The following is a 23,324-nucleotide window of genomic DNA, read 5'->3' on the forward strand; positions in this document are numbered from 1 at the left end:
GGCCCCCACAGCACCCAGCAGGACCTGGACAGAGAAGCAGTTTCCGTGGGTTCCCCAGCCCTGGGCCAAAGCAGCTCCAGGAGCCTGAACCTGGCTGCTCCGAGCTCGGTGCACTCTCTGCTAGGAGCAGGCTCCGAGAAGCAGTCTCCGCGGGTTCCCCAGCCCTGGGCCAAAGCAGCACTGGGAGCCAGAACCTGACTGCTCTGAGCTCGGTGCACGCTCTGCTAGGAGCAGGCTCAGAGAATCAGTCTCCGCGGGTTCCCCAGCCCTGGGCCAAAGCAGCTCCGGGAGCCAGAATCTGGCTGCTCCGAGCCCGGTGCACGCTCCGCTAGGAGCAGGCTCCAAGAAGCAGTCTCCGCAGGTTCCCCAGCCCTGGGGCAAAATAGTTCCGGGAGTCAGCACCCGGCCGCTCCGAGCTCGGTGCACGGACCGCTAGGAGCAGGCTCCAAGAAGCAGTCTCCGCGGGTTCCCCAGCCCTGGGCGAAAGCAGCTCCGGGAGCCAGAACCCGGCTGCTCAGAGCTCGGTGCACGGTCCGCTAGGAGCAAGCTCCAAGAAGCAGTCTCAGTGGGTTCTCTAGCCCTGAGCCTGAGCAATCTATCTGCGAGACGCAGGCAAATAACAGCCTGAAATCACCTGTTCCATAGCTGAATGAGCTGAGATCAGTAGAAAAGAGGGATGATTACATCAGCTCTCCAAGATGGCGGCCGCTGGCCTCCTCCGTGGTCCGACCAGTGTGGAGAACCGAACTGGACCGCTTCTCTCCTCCGTCTCAAACCCAGAACTCAGCACTGAGCACAGCCATTGCACCGCTGGCAGGAGCCCACAGAATCCACAGCACTGCACCTCCTTGCCGCCACCTTGCCGCTTTCCAGCGTGTGCCGCAGACTCCAGCCGCGGGGCAATCAGCCAAACTAGCAGTGCGACCCTCCATGCGGAGAAATCGTCCACGACCGAGCCCCCGCAGCCGATCCTCGCGCTATGAAAATCACTCCACTAGATTCTGGAGCACCTCAATTTCGCTGGAAATTCCCAACAAGACAGCCTTCAGCTGTTTTAACTCGTCATTCTCCCGCACAGTGACGCGGCACACAGGGGTGATGCACTCCCTTCGCCGCCATCTTCCTAGTCCCCTGTTATTTGTATTTTACTACAACAAAAAGTGAAAAAAAGTATGTAGTATGATGGGTCTTCCAGAAAGTGTTAAAATTACAAGCATTTTTAATGTTTGTTTTATTAAAAACAAAATACCTCAAGAATTTGTTATCTAGATATTTGACACATCATGAGAGGTTAATAGAACAGTTCAGTTTTAAATTAAAATATTTTAAGCTAAATAGTGTCTATCATATTAACACAAAATTATTGGAATATTTAAGTTATTATGATAATTTAATATTAACTATTAAAGTAATCAACTCTCAAGCTCAAAACAATATATTAAGGTTATAATATTTATTTTAAACTTTTAGCCAATTATCCCCCATTCGCTTTTTTTGTTGTTAGATTGGGGATTTGTACTGAGTGAGTGAATTCCTTTTCCTTTTTTTCTTTTCTCTGATATCCTTAAATAATTTCTTTCTTATAATAAGTCAGGTATATTTCAATTCCCTATTTCATATTATAATATCTTAATATCACATTCAACTCCTTTCCCTTTACTCCAGATGCACCTTTGACTATGTTACTTGTGACATTTTTCTCCAGCTCCACAGTTCATGCCTGTCCTAGATTCAGGATATGATTTCAGTTTACTCCTATTTCTGCTGAATTCCATTTGAGAATGCTAGGCACCATGGTTTCAGACAATACTTTACTTTCATGATCTTTGAAATGGGCTCTGTAGGACTGTGAAAAATATACCCCATGCATAGTTTAAAAAGAGAATAGGTTAAGGAGAAACTTCAAAATAAGAACACAGATTCTGTTCACAAATTCTTCATTTAGTTTATGAGCTCCTAACTCTTCATGCTCCACTAGAGTAAATGTTAGCCAAGTCTTTCATTGTTTTGACCAAAATACCTGACAAAACCTTAAAGAAGAAGAAATTTATTTGGGGTGAATAGTTTATGATGGCTGACTCCTTTTCTCTGGGTCTAAAGAGAGGCGGAATATTACAGAAAAAAGGCATGGTATAAGAAAACTTGTGGCAGCTGTAAAGCAGAGAAAGGAAGAGAGAGGACCCAAAGGGATGAAATATTATCCCCAAGGACATGCTCCCAGTGACATACTTCCTCCAGTCAGGTCCTACTTGCCTGCAGTTACCATCCAGTACAGTACTCCTTTCAAATTATTAATCAAATGGATAAATTAACTGATTAGTTTACAGCTCTCATAATAATATCCTTCACCTGTAAAGACTCTTGCATTGTCTCACATGAGCACTTCATATCCAAACCATAACAATAACCAATAGACTCATGGCATGTGGCTTTAAGAACTTGAAATTAGAAAACAAAATAAAATGAAAAAAACCCTCAAACCTAGATATTAAAACATTTTCTATAATAATTTGCTTTGGAATTGAGATGTGTTCCAAGAATAAAATGTATACCAAATTTTAAACAACGAGTATGAAAAAAGAAGATGAAATATCATTTATAATTTTTGTTGTGCATATGTTGGTAGAACATTTTGATACAATAGAATATATAACGATATTATTAATTTTCACCTTTTTTATTTACTTGTTAATTGTAATAATCTGAAAGAATATAGTTATATGCATGGCTTAAATTATACTTCTGTTTGATAGTGCTAACTTTCTGAGATTAAAGTTCAGATCTTCTTTTTAAATAAAATGAATTACTAGAACAATTATTTAACTATAAATTCTTTTCACAAATAAATGCTTGGTATATTGAAAAAAAATAATTATAGGGGTATTTTCAGTACCATATTTTCTGTACATTTTATAGTTAAATCTGAATCTCAGATTTCGATTTGCTAATATAGGATATTTCTATAATTTTGATGACATGTATGAAAAAAAATCTGATGGAACTCATACCTTTGATAAACAACAACTTAGGTGGAAATATTGGGTAAATTTGGTAAAAAAGACCTAAATAGATTAATTGAAAGAGTAATGGTTACATATGTATATATTGTACTTTATAGAGCCCTGTTTTATGCACTGTTCCACACAATTTTCACAGTGATTCTAAATTTCAGTTAAACATTAGAAAAGTATGTGTTTTAGCTTTTTTGTCACTGTGACCAAAAAGCCTGACGAGAACAAGCTAGAGGAGGACAAGTTCCTTTGTGGCTCATGGTTCAGAGACCTCAATTCATAGATGGGTGGCTTCATTGCTCTGGGCCTAACATGAGGCAGCATACAATGGGGCACAGGTCCAGTGGAGAAAAGCTGCCCCAGTTCCTGGTGGGGTTAGGAACCAAAGGAGTGAAAGGGTAAGGGGAGGGTCTACAAAAAAATCAATTCCTCTAGGACATGTCTCCAGTGATCTCCCTCCTCCAGCCATGCTTTACCTGCCTATAGTCACAACCCAGTCATTCAAACTAGGATGGACTGATGAGGTATGGCTCTCATGATTCAATCATCCCATCCTTGAACATTCCTGGGTTAACAGGAGCTTTTTAAAGGCACTTCGTATTCAAACCATAACATTCTGTGTGTTTTTAGGTGTGTGTGTGTGTGTGTGTATGTGTGTGTGTGTGTGTATGTAAACCCAGAAAACTACTAATTTTCTCTTAAATTCATAAGCATAGTATGTATTTTTACACGTTGGAATTATATTACTTTAGTCTATTCACATTCTACATGTCACAAAAGCAAAGAAATACTGCCAGTTTTTCTGCCCAGACTATTTTTTAAGTATGTTTCTACAACAAAAGTCCTTGGGAGATAAAGAATGTATCATCCCCTGCATTAGAGGGTATGTTAACTTATTATGCAGTATAATAAAGATAATATTTGCTTGTATAAGACATGCTTCCTTATAGCCCATTACATTATAAAAAGCCATAGTTAGTACCATGTATGATCAATATTTGGGGCCTAAACCAGTAGTAAATTAAATACCGAATTTTTAACATTAATAATTTCATTTTAAACAAAAATTATATTAAATCTCTAAAAGATTGCTATTTTTCTAAAATAGCTTTCATGTATAAAGAATGCAAAAAAAAAATTGTCATTGTAGTTCTGAAGTGCTAACACCTAATCAGGATTTTAAGACAACAGATCTAATTTACCCTTTCATGATTAAGAAAAAGAAAACTTTTACCAAAACAGAGAACAGAAAGAAATGTCATTGACAGCAGTAGGAAGCTGAATAAACCTATAATAACAACTCCTAGCATACTGTGAATTTCAGTTTGCATTCAAAAATTATGATTCTCTTCCACGGACTACTAAGAGTTATGATTTTTCTATTACTGCTCACTTCTTAGTGTGAAACTAAGTGAAACGTATGTGTCTATTAGTCACTATATTAAGACTTGGGGGAAAAAATACTAGCTTCACCTGCTCAGCCTGTTATTTGAATGTTTCCCCCCAGAAATCATGTGTTGGAAACTTATGCCCCAACACAACAGTAGTACAAGTGGCACAGTTAAGAGATGATTAGAGCTCTATCCCCCAAAGTCATTATCACATGTGTGGGTTTGTTAACAGGCTAAATTCACAACCCCTTTTCCTTCTGTTCATCATTCCATGTTGGCACCTTGATCTTGGATTTCCCAACCTCTAGGATCATGAAAATAAGGCTATACATCTGTTGACATCTTGATCTTGAACTTCCCAACCTCTAGGATTATGAAAAATAAATTTATATTTATTATAAATTACCCAGTCTGTGGCACTTTTTTATAGCAGCATAAAACAGAGTAGGATAGTCTGCCATAACAAAATTCTTCACACTGAGTATCTTAAAAAAGAAATTTATTTTTTTTCCATGATTCTGGAAGACAAGTCTCAGATCAAGAGCCTAGTTCATTTTGTTCTGGATAAGGGCTCTCTCTTCCTTGCCTTGTCACTATGTCTTCATAAGAACTTTTTTTTTTATGAGAGAAAGAAAGTAGGGAGGGAGAAGGGGAGGTATATCTCATTTCCTTAGAATTAGAGTTCAACCCTTTTGACCTCATTTAATTTCACTTGCTTCTATCCCAATTAACCACCTAATCTTAAAGTACAATTACATTGGGGTTTAGTTTTTTAATTGATGAATTTGGGGGAAGACACAATTTAATCCATAACAGATACAATCATCACATGTTCATTTTGTTCATTCATGCAGTGAAGTAATGATTGATTTATTGTTTATTTCATTCAGCAAATACTACTATCATAGATTTTCATTTCCTACATTTCTGGATGATATCAACATTACTTGCCGTAGCATCTGCTTCACTGTAATTTCAGTAATTCAGCCTATGTGAAAAAAGAGACAATTTTTACTCAGTGTTATATACGTAATGTAACTGATTTTCTTCTGCAAAGAGGAGTCTATGCTGGAGTAGCAGGAACACGGGCTGTCTCTGGAATTTTTTGGCCTATGAAATCAATCTCTTTGACTTTCGGCTCCCCAACCTCTGAAACTACAAAAATTGAAATTTCTGTTCATTATAAATTAATGTCTTCATCTTAGGTGATTTATTATGCAGAAAGTATTCCTTAAATTCAACATTTATGCTTATGGTATAGTACCATCATAGTGTCTTCTGTTTTACAATGTTCCATCCTCCCAGTGAAAAGGTATTGGTAGCACTGGTGAAATTTCTTGTTCATCTTAATGTCATATCCGTATTTTTCATGAAAGTACCCAGAGAAGAATTGACAGTCAGTGAACTTTTTTGCAGTTGTCCAGAGACATCAAGGTGAGTACAATTTGTTCAGCCTTACAGAAAAGATTGAAAGCATGAGAATAGCACTGAATTTATTAATTGTTCTGTATTTTCCTTTGTAAATCTAATATGCAATTTTGGATGAAATATATTAAAATTACCATGATGTAAGCCTAAAGACTTTATTTGATTTAAAATTATATAAATATTTTCCCCACATGTATAGAAACAAGATCTTATGTGAAAATGGAAGTGTCCAAGGAATTTTCCAAAATATCATGCAGACTTTTGGATTGCAAAAGAGAGTGATAAGATTGGGAAGGGAATAAGTCAATCTTACCCAGATTCTGAGTGTCTGGGAGGTCCCTACGTGACACTTTGAATACGCTTTCATATAACTGACCACTTGGTATTTTCCACTTATTGGATAATAGAATTATACAGTGCTTTGTAATATTTTAAGGCATGTTTTATTAAAAACAAGGAAATTTCATGTTTCATATGTTCTACTGAGTTTACACTACACAAAACAAAACAAAAAAATTTCTATTTTACATGTAAGCTTCCTTTATAATTGGAAGGGTCTTTCATTACAATTCAACTGACTGAACTTAGGTGTCAATTATCTTATTGTATTCTCAATTTATAAAATATATCTAAAAATCTTCCTTCAGATTCCTTATACCATATGTGCTGATGATTAATTATTTCAGTTTTTAATTCTCTTGAAATGACTTTATATTTTATTTTATTACTTCTAAAATACTTATTTTTAGAGCAGTTTCACATTCATAGTAAAATTAAAAGGAAGGTATAGAGATTTGCTATATGTACCTTGGTCCTACACATGCATAGTCTCCCTCATTATGAATAGTCTCCACTAAATTGATATATTTGTTACAGTTATTGGACTTAGATTGACACATCATGTTCACCTAAAGTCCACAGTTCACATTAGAATTATTTTCTGAGGTTGTCATGCTATTAGTTTGATTGGACAAATGTATAATGACATGTGTGTCCATCATTACAGTATCATAATATAGAACAACAGTGCCTAAGTACATACCTAAAATCCACTGTGCTGCATCTATTCTTCCCCTTTTCCAAAACACTGAAAAACACTTATCTTTATACTGTCTCCAAAAATTTCTTAACAAAATGGCATGCAGTTCAAAGTATATAGTATATAGGTTTTTTTACACTGGCTTTCTGCACTTAGCAACATGCATTTAATTTTTCCATGACTTTTTATGGCTTAATACTACATTTCTTTCTTCTTTCCTTTTTTTTTTTTTTTTTGGTACCAGGGATTGAACCCAGGGGTTCTTAACTACTGAGCCACATCCGCAGTCCTTTTTTATATCTTATTTAGAGACAAAGTATTGCTAAGTGCCTCACTAATCTGCTCAGGCTGGCTTTGAACCTGACATTCTCTTGCTTTAGCCTCCCAACTTGATGGGATTATGGGCATGCACCACCTCGCCTGGCTAATAGTTTATTTCTTTTAAGTGTTTCTTGATTTTTTTTTAAGGAGAATTTTTTTTTCTCAATCCTCAGGAATTTTTACTTGGAACAGACTCCTCTAACAATATGGGTTAATAAGAGAAAAACATAAGTTTATTAGCATATGTATTTCATATGTAAATGGGAAATACTCAGGGAATGGAAAATTCTGAGATTTGGTTTTATAATTTATATAATATTTCAAGAAAGAACATTTTTAGACAAGGGAGAAGGAATGTCATGGACATCATTATCCAAAGTACATGTAAGAAGACATGAATTTGTGTGAATATGCTTTGTATACAACCAGAGATATAAAAAAATCTGTGCTCTATATGTGTAATATAAATTGCAATGCATTCCACTGTCATATAAAAAAAAGAAAAAACCTCTAAGTCTCTAGGAGGGCTAACTTGAAGGCAAATAAAAGGTAGTTAGAAAAACTTATTAATGTAAATTCCTCTATTGTCATCTGTAGACTGTTAAAGATCTAAAGTTGTCTTCAGGGACTAACTTTCCTTTTCCATGATAACAGGGAGGTATGTTCCTTTTGCCTTCCTAAATCTTCACCCTGCATTCAGAATAATAGAAGGGGTGGGGTGCAGAGTGCTTTCTAGTATCTACTTTTCAATTGCCTTCACCCCATATACAATTATCTTAAAAAGGCATATTTTGGGGTCATATTTTTATCTCTCACCTATTCCATTATTTGGACCGTGTATTGAAGAACATCCCTATTGCTTTCCAAGATTTGACATTTATGATTAAAACTGACATAAACTCCCCTGTGTAGATTTTTGTGTGAACATAAGTGTGATCTGGGCAAACACTAAGAAGATTGATAGATTTCCATGGTAAGAGCATCTTTAGTTTTGAAATAAATTTCCAAAATGTCTCTGAAAATGGTTATTCTATTTGGTATCCCCATAAACAGTGAATGAATGTTCTTGTTGCTCTGTATTTTTACTGGATCTAGTGATGTCGATGTTCTAGATTTGGACCATACTAATAGTTATGTAGTGATAGTTCATTGTTGTTTTAATTTGAACGTTCCTGAGAAAATGATGTAAATCCTCTTTTCATATATTTATCATTTGTAACAATTTGGTGAGGTGTCATCTTTAGATAATTTTAAAATCACATGGCTTTTTAAAAAAAATTGTTGATTTTTAAGAATTCTTTATATATTTTGGAAAACAGTTCTTTATCAAATAAGTCTTTTGCAAACAGTTTCTCCTAGTCTACAGCTTGTCTTCTCATTCCTTTACCTCTCTTTAACAGAACAGTAGTTTCTCATTTTAAAAGCCCATTTTAGTGATTATTACTTTCACAGATTATGCCTTGGATGCTATATCTGAAAGGTCATTCCCATGCCCAAGGTCATCTAGGTTTATCCATATGTTTCTTCTAGGAGTTGTACATTTTCCCCCCTTTTACATTTAGGTTAATGATGCATTTGCTATCAACGTTATTTTAAAGCATGAAGTCTGTGTCAAGATTGGTTATTCTGGATCTTTTGGCCTCACCATATAAACTTTAGAATGAAATTGTTAACATCCATAAACTAACTTGCCGGGATTTGTATTGAGAATACATTAGATCTATGGATCAAGTTGGAAAGCACTGACATCTTGATGGTATTGGGTCTTTTTATCAATGAAGTGAAATATATCTCCATTTTTTAAGTTTCCCTTTGGTATATTTATACTAAGTTTTACAGTTTTTTCTCATATAAGCCCCATACATATTTTGTAGAATTTTACCTATGTATTTCACTTGGGGGGGCATTAATGTAAAGGTTAATATGTTTTTAATTTTAAAGTCCATTTATTCATTGGTAGCATATAGGAAAAGCAGTAGTTTTTGTGTTTTTCTTATTTTGGCACTACTGGGAATCCCAGAGGCACTCTAGCACTGAGATATACCCCAATTCTTTTCACTTTTTTGTTTTGAGACACTGTTCACTACATTGCTGAGGCTAGACTTTAATTTTTAATTCTCTCCCTCAGCCTCTCAAATTGCTAGGATTACAGGCCTGTGCCACCATTTTTGGTGAAGAACAGCAAGCTGCTTGGAAGGTTTTTGTTGTTGTTTCTTTGTTTTGTTTGGAAGTGTTGGGGATTGAACTCAGGGCCTTATATGTACTAGGCAAGTATTGAACTACTAAGCTTCACTCCCAGCCTGGGAGTTATTTTTGTATATATCAACCTTACATTCTGAAACCTGGCTACAATTTCTTATAAATTTATGGTGATTTTTCCCCCAATTCTTCTGGATTTATGCAAAGAAGTTCATGTCATCTATTCACAAAGATAGTTTCATCTCTTTCTTCCCAACATGTATGCCTTCTATTTCTACTTACTATCTTACTGAATTACTTAGTACTTCTATTATAATGTTGAAATGAAGTGATAAGAGGGGATGTTCTTGTTTTGTTCCTGATTTTAGTGGGGAAGTTTATATCTTATCGCCATTAAATATAAAAACAGCTTTGGTTGTGTGTGTGTGTGAGCACATGCACACGTGTTTTTGTATTCTTTGTCAAGTTGAGAAAGTTTCAATCTATTTCTACTTTAATTAGAAGAATAAGAGTGGATAATTGATTTTGTCAAATGTTTTTTATCCTTTTCCCCCCTTTATAAAGAAAAAAATGTTTATTTAGCTCACAATTTAAGAAAAAATATTTTTTCTTTTTAGCTTCTCATGACAGTAGAATATATTTTGACATATCATACATACATGGAGTATAATTTTGATATAATGTGTGATAGAAAATGATAAAGTTTGTGAGTTTAGATATATTGTACCTTAAAGGTGTATGTCTATTTGATCTAGGTTATCACATTTGTTGGCACATGCCATGACCTGCATGGCTGTTAATTCAAAAACCAGTGAGAGGTGATGGGGGATTAGAAAAGATAAACAAACAGAGATAGAGAAAGCTGGGACCAGGTGGGACATTATCCTCTGATGGAGAAACAATGACCTAGAGCTATCTCAGCACATTTATTATATAAGTTTTATCATCAAAAGGGTTTTCTGTGAGAAAGTTTCATCAAAGTAGGCAGGCTGAAGGATGAAGTATTGACAACCAATTATAATTATCTTTTTGTGTTCATAATTCTCTACCTCTAGCAGCTGGTGTCTAAACTCAGGGCCAACACTGATAGTCCCATGCTTTGTACAGAACCTCTTTATGCAAGGTGTCGCTATAACAGCTGGGCAATCTTGACCTGCACCTTTGCAGAGGAACTTCCTGGCAGAGGCACAGCCAGAGATCCTGAGGCAACTCACCACTCCCCAAAGGCACAGAGTTCAGTATGGGCAGCGGTGATTTTAATTATGGTCTCTGATTGTCCTACAGCAAGAGCTGTGTGTCTGCACTGGGTAGAGAATCATGAGTGGAAAAAAAAAAGATAATTATAACTGGGCTTTGTCCTTCAGCCTGCCTGCTTTGAAGAAACTTTCTCTCAGAAAACTCTTTTGATGATAAAACCTATAGGTTTTATATATAACAAACATGATGAGCTAGCTCTGTGTCATTTATTTCCCTCAGAGGGTGAATTCCCACCTGGCTCCAGCTTTTTCATCTCTCTCTCTGTGTCTGTCTGTCTTTTCTTAAGCCTCCCCCCACCATCGCCCCTCATAGGTTTTCTGAATAACTGGCCATGCTGGGTGTGGCATCACAGCATTTCTATTTCTGTGGTGGTCGCACTCTTCATATTCCCTTCAAGAGTGAATAAGTTTTCCTTTCTCCACATTTTTACCAAAACTTTTGTTCTTTTTGTTCTTTTGATAATTGATGCAAGTTTTTGTTTGAATTTCCTAGTTGAATACTAATAAGGATCACTTTCGTATTTCTTGACCATTTCTATATGCTCTTTTTAGAATCATCTGTTCAGTTTTTTCCCAATTTTAGATCAATTTATTTTTTTCTTGTCATTGAATGTATCCATTTCCTTCTATATTTTGAATATTAATCACATAGCAGGTATATGGTTTGCAAATATTTTCTTTCATTCTTTAGATTTTTGTTTTCGTTGCTTCTTTTGCTGAGTAAAATATTCTTCATTTTGCTAGACTTGAATTTATAATCCTCACCCTCAGCCTCTCAAATTGCTGGGATTACAGGCCAGTGCCACCATTTTTGGTGAAGAACAGCAAGCTGCTTGGAAGGTTTTTGTTGTTGTTGCTTTGTTTTGTTTGGAAGTGTTGGGGATTGAACTCAGGGCCTTATATGTACTAGGCAAGTATAGAACTACTAAGCTTCACTCCCAGCCTGAGAGCTAGCTAGCTCTGTGTCATTCATTTTCCCTCAGAAAAAGCCAGCATTTTTTCCCAAAGAAAAAAAATCTTTGCTCAGAAAAATATCAAGTTTTCTCTACTTTTTCCTTTAGTTATTTTTTTAATTTTCTGCTCCTATATGTAAGTATTAAATCCATTTTGATTCAATTATGTGATATGACATAGGATTTATTTTCATTCTTCTACATTTTATATCAAATTTTCCTATTGCCATTTACTAAAGAGATGGTGCTTTCCCATTTTGTATTCTTTTAACCCTTTTTAATGATCAGTTGACTCTAAATGCATGGATTCGTTTCTGTGTATTCTGTTCCACTGGTCTATATGTTTTAATGCTAGTACAATCTAATGTTTTGATTTATAGTAACTTTGTAATATATTTTGAAATCAAGTTTACACTGCTTTTACCTTCATCAGATTATTTTGCTTGAAATGCTTTGCTATCCAAGGTCGTTTGTAGTCCCTTTTGAATTTTAGTATTATTTTCCTATTTCTGTGAAAAATAATGAAATTTAGATAGGGATTCCATTGGATCTATAGATATCTTGAAACAATATGAAAAACTACTAGAGAAAAAAATGTGTGAATCTTAATATATTTCTGGGCAAAGATTTTTTTAATAGTATTTTAAGTGTTATTTATCTCAATTCAAGAATGCAGTGTATCTTTTCATTAATTTATTTGCTCTTTACACATATTTATACTTTTCATTGTGCAAAATTCTTGCCCATATTTAGTTTAATTTATTCTAATTTTTATGCTATTATACCTATTTTTGTTTGAATTTCTTATTTAGATAGTTTGTTAACATTGTATAGAAATTATACTGATTTTTTTGTTAATTTTGTATCCTGCAATTTTACTGAGCTCATTATTAGTTTTAACAGTTCTTTTTTTTTTCTTTTTTGTTGTTGTTATTTTTAGTCTTTAGAATTTTATCTATACAGATCATGTTAGCAATTGACCCAGATAATCTTATCCCGTCCTTTCAAATTTGGGTTATCTATTTATCTTGCCTAAGTTCTCTGGCTACAATTTTAGTATTACATTAAACAGTATTGGAAAGAGTGAATATATTTACCTTATTCTTTAATTCAGAGGATAAATCTTTCACTGTTGAGTATCATGCTATCTGTGGGCTTATGATACATGGCTTTTATTATATTAAGGTACATTCCTTCTATGCTAAAATTGTAAAGGTTTTTATTATGAAAGGATGTTGAATTTCATCAAATGGTTTACTATATATATCAGGTTTTCATATGATTTATCTTTCATTCTGTTTAATGTGGTATGTTATATTTATTTGCATATGTTAAACTGTATTTGCATCTCAGAAATAAGTCCTATTTGATTATAGTATAAGATTTTTATAATGTGTGATTAAATGGTTTGCTCATAATATTTTGTTGAGGATTTTTGCTTATTTGTTCACTAGGGATATTTTATTTTGTATTAATTTTTTTTTCTTAAAGTATCCATGTCTGTCTTTAGTGTTTGAATAATGCTGGTCTGTTAAAATGAATTTTGAGTTATAACCTGCTATTTTTTTGAAGAATATATTTAGCATTGGAATAAGTTGTTTAATTATTTAGAATTCATTCATAAATATATTAGGATATGGGTGTATTCTTGATGAAATCATTAATTCAAAAATTTTCCTTACTTGTTATTGGTTCAATCTCCTTAGTTATTGCTTTTGTTTGGGGAGGGTACGTGGAGTACTGTGGATTGAACTCAGGACTTAGACCATTGAGCCACATCTCCAGCCCTATTTTGTCTTTTATTTAGACCGTGTCTCACTGAGTTGCTTAGCACCTCACTTTTGTTTAGGCTGATTTGAACTCATGATCCTCCTGCCTCAGCCTCCCGAGCTGCTGGGATTACAGATGTGCACCATTGCTCTCAGCTTACTTATTACTTTTTCAATATTAAAAAAAAGAAAAAAGATGATTTTTGGAAAATTTTTTGTTTACCTATAGTGATTTTTCAATACTTTGTGTACATTTCTATTAGATTTATCAAATTCACAAAATTACAAACAAAATCAACATAGAACCATTCTATTACTACAAAATTAAACTGCTTTCAAACATCACTCATGTTATAGAAGTCTAAAATCTGAAATGGTTCTCAGTGGCCTAAATCCAAACATTGGAATGGTTGTGTTCTCTGGTGGGTCGAGGGGAGAATTTGCCTTTCTCAAGGATTAGAGTATTCCATTGCTCGTGACTCCATCTCCCACTTTCCAAACTGAGAAGTGTGTTCTAAGCCCTTTTAGCCTGCCAACATTTTATTCCTGATTCTTCTGACTTCCTCTTCCACCTTTTAAGAACCTTGATGATTTTATCAGGCTTGATTCAGTAATTGAAGATAATTTCTCTATTTTAATATACTCAATTTAACCACATCTGTACCATTTCTTTTACCATGTAAAATAACATATTGTCAATTTTCAGGGACTGGAACATGAATATTTTTGGGTTACCCTATTCTGCCTACCACAGCAAACATTACATGCATTACATGCTCTGGTTTTATGGAAATAGTATTTTTTTATTAATTTTTTGATATTTTCTTTGTTTATCAGAAAGAATGGAAAAAATGCTAAAATCCTTTGGATTTGAGGACTCACATTTTATGCTTACCTTGTAGGCTTATTATCTTACTTATATGACTTTTTTTGGTGGAAGTAAAATTTAAGGGACATTATTTGACTCAAAGTACACTTCAAAAATATAATAATAAACTCTTCTATAGTGGAATACTAATATGTTTATGAATTTTTAATTGTGTTTCAGAAAGTCATTTCAGTGGCATAGTAGAAATAACCTGGCACCAAGAGTTCAGGTAAGCTGTATTTTAGTTACTTCTATTAATGAAGCTAGAATTTCTAATGCTAAACTTCACTTTAAAAATATCTCAACCTTATTTAATATCAAGATGCCTTCTTCTCACTTTCATTTTGTCCAATTCTGTGGCAAACCCACAGAACCAGAAACCTAGCTCATGTTATTTTAAACAATGTCAAGTTCTATTTCCTGCATTGATATCCACAGAGTTCTATTTATATGGTTGAGTTCAGAAAAGAAATAAGTCTCTGTGATCCCTGAGCAATTTGCATCCAGATGGAAAAAGAATTCTAGAAGTTGTAACCCAGTTACATGACCACTGACAGAATTATATAATTTCATTCAGGTCTTTGCCTCCTAATTTCATGGCCTTTTATTCAAATAATATTGTTGTGGAATAAGAATTATATTTAAAATTATGACTCCTAGCTTATTCAGTGTGATTATTTTCACTATTTGTAAAAATAGTTTTTAAATTATTGTGGCTACCCTACTTGCAGGGCTTCTGAAAACATTACAAATTGGTAAAACTGAGGTCACAACACTGTCATACATTACTCTTTGAAGAAAAAAAGTGCCAATTTATTAAAGGTTAATATTCAAAGATACATTAGGAGGCATATTCTCACTGAAATATTTTCTCTTATTTTAAAATAAACACACATTAACATAACACCTATTTTAATGGATGGTGCAAATTAGTTATCTGTAGCTGAAAAGAAAGAGTCAGAAAAACAATCTTAGGCTAGCAGGTCATTCTGAGGGTAAAGCTATTTTGTTCAAATGGGAAATAGTTAACTTAGATCTTTTGTTGAAATGTCTTTCCTTCTATCAGTTTCTCAAGTGTGAGCTTGGTTTAAGATACAAGATAATGTGTATGAAGATTAGTCCTGAGTAGCTGATTTAGTTTAGCATATCTCTGGGATGTTTTAAGATTATAATTTCAAATGAATTTTGCATTGCCTGACAGATCTTGCTGCAAACTTTACTGAAAGAGACTCTTGCCTAACTCAAAAAGATATATTTTTAAATTATTGTGGCTTACTTCAATAAATGGTGCTGTGAAAACTGGAAATCCATATGTAACAAAATGAAATCAAACCCCCCTCTCTCACCCTGCACAAAACTCAACTCAAAATGGATCAAAGACTTAGGCACTAGAACACAGACCCTCTGCCTAATAGAAGAAAAAACAGGCCCATTTTTTATCATGTCTGCTTAGGATATTACTTCCTTAACAAGACTCCTAAAACATAGAAGGATAATCAGGAATCAATAAATGGGATGGATTCAAACTAAAAAGCTTCTCAGCAAAAGAAACAATAACACAAAGAGAGAGAGAGTACAGAATGGGAGTAAATCCTTACCACAGGAACTTCAGCTAAAGCACTAACCTCCAGAATACATAAAGAACTCAACAAAATTAATACAAATAAATAAATAAATAACCCAATCAATAAATGGGCTAAGGAACTGAACAGACACTCCACAGAAGAAGAAATACAATCAATCAACAAATATGTACAAAAAAAAAAAGAGTTCAATATCTCTAGCAATTAGAGAAATGCAAATCAAAACTACTCAAAGATTTCATCTCACTGCAGTCAGAATGTCAATTATCAAGAATACAAGCAAAGATAATTGTTGGCAAGGATTTCGGATAATAGGTACTCTCATATATTGCTGGTGGGACTGCAAATTGGTGCAACCAATCTGGAAAGCAGTATGGAGACTCCTTGAAAACTTGGAATGGAACTACCATTTGACCCAGCTATTCCACTCCTCAGATTATACCCACAGGAGTTAAAATCAGCATAGAACAATGACACAACCACATCAATGTTTCGAATGGTTCAACTCACAATAGCCAAACTATGGAACCAACCTAGGTGCCCTTCAACAGATGAATGAATAAAGAAAATGTGCTATATATACACAATTGATTATTATTCAGCCCTAAGAAACAATGAAATTATGGCATTTGCAGGTAAATGAATGGAGCTAGAGAATATCATGCTAAGTGAAGTAAGCCAATCTGTCCAAAACAAAGGACAAATGTTTTCTCTAATATGTGGATGCTAATTCACAATAAGGAGGAGGGCTAGGCAAGAATAGAGGTACTTAGGACTAGGCAGAGGAAAGTAAAGGGAAGGGAGGAGAATAGGTTTTAAGAAGGATAGTAAGATTAATTGGATATTATTACCCTGTATGCATATATAAGATTGGTATGTTTCTAGATCACTTACAACCAGAAGAATGAGAAGCTATACTCCATTTGTGTATGTTGTGTCAAAATGCATTCTACTGTCATGTATAACTAATTAGAACAAATAAAAGAATTATTATGGCTTATTTTTTCAGAGTTTATTGTTTGAGATCACAACCTTAAGTAATTTAGAGCTTAAATTTAAACTACTCCCTCTTAGGTATTTGGTCATAATAGTTTAATATGTTTAACCATATTTAATATGTAAAGTGTATTCTTTTAATTCAGAGAAGCTCCATAAATTTCTAATAATATTTGTTTTAAAGTAATAATATCTGAACATTGCCTTAATTATAATTAATTATACAGTTTCAGTTATAGTTAATTGATCTACACATAGGAGTGATGTGAATTTTCTCTATTTACACAAAATACATTCTGTCAGGCAAGTGGATATCTTCTGTATGTTGTAATTCCTTTATGGTTTTGAATACTTAAGTAGCTGAAAATGTAACAAAGTAGGATAATTCTTTTTTTCACAAATTAGAACATTAAAATATTGCACTATGTCATCATTTAAAAATTTTATTTATAGAAGTAATAAAATCATTCTTCTTTAATTTTTTTAAATTATGTATTTATTTTAACTAGGTAAATACAACAGCAGAATGCATTTTGATTCATTGTACACAATTGCAGCACAACTTTTCATTTCTCTGATCATATAAGATGTAGCATCACACCTTATGTGCAGTCATACATGTACCTAGGGTACTAATATCCATCTCATTCCACAATCTTTCCTGCCTCCATACTAAAATCATTTTTAATCACTTTACTGGATCTTAAATAGGGAGACATTTATTTAGTTTATAATGAAAAGTAAACTTTTCTGTCTTCTATGAAGCTTATTGTCATCTAACATTAATATTAATGACATTGTCTGTTTTAGAGTAAAATTACCAAAATATTTTGCTTGTACTCTGTAGTAGGTTATTATTTGATTTTTGCCTTACTAGCATACAAAGTTTAAAATAATGTTGGAAAAATTGATAATCAAAGTACAGAAAATTGTACTATTCAATGATAGCCATGTTTTGTAAAGTTCCCATGAACACTGAAGTTGGAAATACTAAAACATTGTTACCAGGAGAAATTTGTAAATCTATCTATACATCTACCTGTCATCTACCTCATCTTTATAGATGTACAAACTTCACATAGATTATAATCTTAAATCACAAAAACAATTTATCCTAATATTTTTTCTTTTCTTTTTTTTTTTAAAAAAAAAGAGAAAATAAGATTCAGTAAAGTGGAGTGACTTCCCTAAGACTACCCTAGTCACAGATGTTGGAGATGGTATTCAAATGCTCAAAATGGTCTCAGAATAGAAGCTTCTCCTGTCCTCTGTTTTCTTCATCCTCTAGTCTTCTCTAAATGGGAACAAAATAAGGAGGCAGATCATCATCTAATTTAATATCAAATGGGAACAGATAACTTGTTCAATTAAAATTTTACTAGTCTGCTTATGTGAATATTGGGATTCAGAACATAAATCCCCCAAATTATGGGAACCTAGAGATTGATAACACTAAGAAGAAAATTGGTCACTGTCACCTCCTGACTTTCTTCCCTGAGCATGACTATAAAGGTATTCTCTGACTTATCTTACATGAAAAGGGGTCATTGAAAGGGGTCCTAACCTGTAACCACAGGGACAGAGGAATTTGAACAACAAGTACTTGCTAAGTCTCCTCCCTTAGGAGGAGACTTACCACCATTAGGACAGATCCACTTTATGTCTAATTATTCACAATATGCTGTCCATTCCTCTTTCATATCAAGCATAAAAAATGCAGTTTTCTCTATGTCTTTTGAGCCCTTATTTTGGAAGTTCTATGTAGGCAAAAACTTTGGTTGAATTAAATTTGTGTGCTTTCATCTTGTTAATCTGTCATTTTGTTGTAGAAGTGCCAGCCATGAACCCTGTATGGCTGAAGAAAAGATGTTGCTTTTTCTCCCCTACATCAGCAAAAGACCCAAAGGTGCTGAAAATATTGATTTGAAGGTTACAAATAAATTTCAGCCTCTAGGCAAGTTGACAATACATAGGATCTGCAAATATTGAGGAGCAAATGTTTTAGTTTCTTATGGGTTAATTTCTTCTTAGAGATAGGAGACATTTAAACAAAACACAATAAAGAGAAATAATAGAGTTAATTGTCTTAGAATAACATTTATACATGCACAGAATCAAAGCAGTCACTTCACTACAATGATGGCTTTGGAATGGCCCACAAAATTTCTCTGAGAAAGATTTAGGTAAAACAAAAGGATCTGTTTTTATTATTAAAACCTTAGGACAACAGATGTAAAGTATAAAATATCTGAATTGTGCATATTACTGTTTTATTTAATATTTGAGGTAACACTACCAAGTACATGTAGTAATTGTTCGATTAGTAAAACAATTTCTTAGAGGTTAAACAACTTTTCTAAGATATAAAAAATCGCATGTTTCTAAGTGAGAATTCTAATGCAATTGTCTGTGACTGCAAAGCTCATGGTCTTCTGGTTATCCCCTATAACCCCTAGAGAAAGTACTTTTATTTAAAAGATTAGATCTGTAAGCTTGCTGTATGTCTATTTTACTTTTATGAAATGTGAACATAAATGAGGCTGTTTTGCCCAAGATTTTATCTCTGTTCAAGTGTGTTGTCTGGCATATCACTACCATGTTGTAAATATTTGTTGATGTTATAAATGGAAATAAATGGATTAATGATATCCTAGTTATAAAGATTAGCTTCCAAAAGCTGTTAGATAACTAAATTATTCCATTTTGAATTTTTTCAGTTAAGCATATTCTGCCAAAATTAAAAAGCTACACTTTATAATTAATAATTACTCAAGTTACTTTCAGGTTTGTAGGATATTTCTGTATGCAGCACAGAGCCCTCTTTTGAACCATTTCCTGCCATTACTATGCACATTGATGACTTTCTTTATTCTACCTTCTAAGTCTACATTGTTGGCAGACCTCAGGCTGAACACTGTGACCATTCTTAAACAGCCATCTGCATGTGCCCGGCAAAAACAGCAAAGAACAGAAAAAACCCTGTAAGCTCTTATCCTTTGCCAATTTCTTTACTCATCTCTACTGTGTACTATGAGTGCTAATATAAAGTGTGTATTCTGATAGCTTTACTTCTTTTCAATGGTGTGTATTTTAAAGAAGCAGGAAGAACAGAGGCATAGGAAAAAAGGAAACAGCTAGATCTGTCATTGCAAAACACTGGATTGATATATATTACTATATGATGTATGAGAGCAACATTGGCTTGACAGAACATGTTTTAGTACATGTATCTGTAAACATGCATGTGTATATTCGATCTTAAATTTTGTCATGAGGACTTAGAAATATATAGAAATATAATAACAAATAACTATGATAGTCTAAATTCAGCAACTTGACAAGTGAAAACTCTAAAACAAGTAAAATTTGTGAAACAGCTTCTCTTGTGTGTTTTATTATAAGACTTCACACAAGCAAAATCATAGAAGTTCAGATAGAAAACAATGTTTTACTTTACTTATGTGCTACTGTCTTCCTAGTAAATAACGCTTGACTGCAATTTCTAGGTCTCATGTTTACTAAGATGTTCTTGGAGATATGAAGATTTGTTTGTCATATTTTAAAGAAAGAATATTTTGAAAGAAGCAATTTTGCTGGCAGTTTTTTCTTTCTTTCTTTTTTTTTTTTAAGATTTCTGGTCACATGTATTGAAGGTGGAATTTCTTAGAACTACAAACTTTAATAAGTGGAAGAGTCCTTATTGCTCATAGGTCCAGTGTTCTTTAAAAATGTCCTTTAGAGATGAGAGTTCTTCAGGAGGAACTTCAGGAAAGCTGAAGATGATGAGGGAGAGATCAAGCAGAGAATCTTTTGTCAACTTATACTTCGGGGTTTTCAATAACATTTTATCTGTTCAAAGAAGTCTGTGATAAGAAAAGATTTAAGAACCATTTATCTAGAACAGCTTTCTCAGCAAAGAATGTTAACACATGGAATACTCAAATACACATTCTGGTAGATTAAAAGGGCTTTCTGCTGGGCACTCTGGTATACTTTTGGAAAGTATCTATATACATTGTGGAGCACAAAATCTTTGCCTCAGATTCTGAACCGTGTCCTCTACTACCTAATTTGTTCAATAATAATTATAATCCTCATATTGTTGAATCTGTTTATCTCAGCTTTTTCTTCTGTTCCACCAGCACAAAGCCTGGCATATAATAGGACCTACATGCATGTTTGTCAAAAGAATTAATATTTGTACAAACTGCCTCTTCCTAACAGATTTCCCAGCCCATCTGAACCACCTAGTGGAAGAAAGTTTATACCTTCTTGCTTATTTTCCGTAGAGAGAAGAAAATTCCGTTCCTTTGCTCAATGGAGGACCACTGTAATGACACTTACAGGATATCCTTCTGACACCTCACTTCTACCTGCTTAGAGTGTCCAGAGGCTGAACTGCTTCCTGCTTTTCATATCACTGGCTCCTCTTTTCAAAGAATGATTACTGTCAATGCATTCTCATTTTCCTGCCCACCATATTTGAAGCATACTTTCCTCCTGTGATTCTTATCCTCTGACCAAGATCAAGACCAAGTTGACAGGGAGGTGGGTCCTGAGGAAGTTTGTTATGTCATTTTCTGGTGTCTACACAGAGTAAATCAAAGTTGTGTGGGTCTAGAGTTTTCAGTCCCAAGGGCACAGAAGATCCTGTCATATCCACTAATCTAGCTCATAAAGTGAGAATTGGTACCATATGTTAATTCTCATTTGAATTTTTATGTCTGTTATTATTTGATGAGAATTTGAAAAAGGTGAAGGGATAATTAATGAACATGTTAAAACTACAAAAATTATTTAATATCTTACATTTATTTAATGTATAATGCATGTCAGATTTCTCAAAGTACTTTCCAGGAACTGATACATTCAGTCTCTGCTATGGCCATTTGAAGTGTGTAGAATTATTTCCTCATTTAACAGATTAGAAAGTGGAGTCACAAAGAGGTTAAATAACTTTCCTAAGGTTATAGAGCGAATAAATTATACAGCAAAGATACAAAGCCAAGTATTTTAGATTCAAAACCAGCTCTCTAAGACATCAATTTGTACTGCCTCTATAACATTATTTGACATTATCCACTCACTTTCACCTAACTAGAACTATATTGGATTTGAAATCTGAAGATCTGGGCTCAGAATTCTCTGAATCTACTATGACCTTGAAATTTTATTGCTTTTTGCAATACTATACTTTTCTAGAGTTTGAAAAAACTTTCTGGTTTAATGTAAAAGAAATGAAAACTTTGGGTGGGGATATATTTAATGCAATGAGATAGAGAAAGAATTTAGCTAAATGGCAAACTCTTAACTTAAAAACATGGGCTAGAATTCTCTTTAAAATAGATATTTTGATTCATTAAAGGTGAAAATAGATAAATCCTTTTACTTCTCAAAATAATTTCACAATGTATATTTTTTCACATTCATTAACATTAACATTTGTTATCTAAAGCCATTGTAAGCTGGTCAGGTTCTATAATTTTTATATTATATAATTTAGAAACCAGTCTCAAAAAGCCTAAATACTTTTTTCTAAATGCATGAATTAATGCTGATTAACTTTAATTAGCATCAGATAGAGAAAATTATCAATAAAGGTTTAATGATATTATATTCAAAGATTATGTTATTTTATAATTATCAGAATAGGAAAGTGCTTTGATAAAAAAATGGAATGGAAGTTATATATGAAAGAAGTTTTTATAACCATATCAAATATAGATAAGTATAAATATATACTAGTCTTCTGAAGGCATTCATTCAGATAAACAGACATTTATTTAAATAATTAATTTAACTTGTTTATTTTCTCATTTATAAAGAAAACATACATTTAAGTTCTCTCTGCATAACAAAACTATCAGATTCCAGTGGACTCTTGCTGTTTGAACATTATATCAGTAGTAGTAGCTAAAATTTATTGCAGTTTATCTATGTGGCAACTTTTGTGCTTATTGTTTTATATGAATTGCTGCACTTCATCTCTATACTAAACTTACAAAATGGTATCCATGTTGGCCAAGTAGATGTAGAACTGCTGAATGGCTGGCTGACAGAACTGGAGCCAAACCACATGGCTCTGATCCAGCACCTACTTTTTGGGTGAACTTGGGTAATTTGTTTCATCTCTTTGGCCTGTTTCCTCATCTTTATAAAGGGGAATAATAATTAAACTTAACTCATAAGAGTATTTTGAATATTTGAGTGCCTGCCAAAGAATATTCCCTAGTGAATGTAAGCTGCAATTTTCATTTTAGATATGAAGAAACTGAAATGTAGGAGATATGAATTGCCCAAGGAGATGTAACTAGGTATTATAATTTGTCTGTATTTGAAACACTCCTTGCAATAAATGCTGTTATGATTTAGATATGAGGCATCCCCCAAAAACTCATGTGTGTGACAATACACGAAGGTTTAGAAGTGACTTGATTGGGTTATGAGAACTTTAATCCAAACACTGAATTAATCCCCTAATAGGGATTAATTTAGTGGTAACTGAAGGAG

The sequence above is a fragment of the Spermophilus citellus genome, assembly GCF_964194105.1.
Source record: "Spermophilus citellus genome assembly, chromosome: 8".
In the NCBI taxonomy this organism is placed as follows: Eukaryota; Metazoa; Chordata; class Mammalia; order Rodentia; family Sciuridae; genus Spermophilus; species Spermophilus citellus.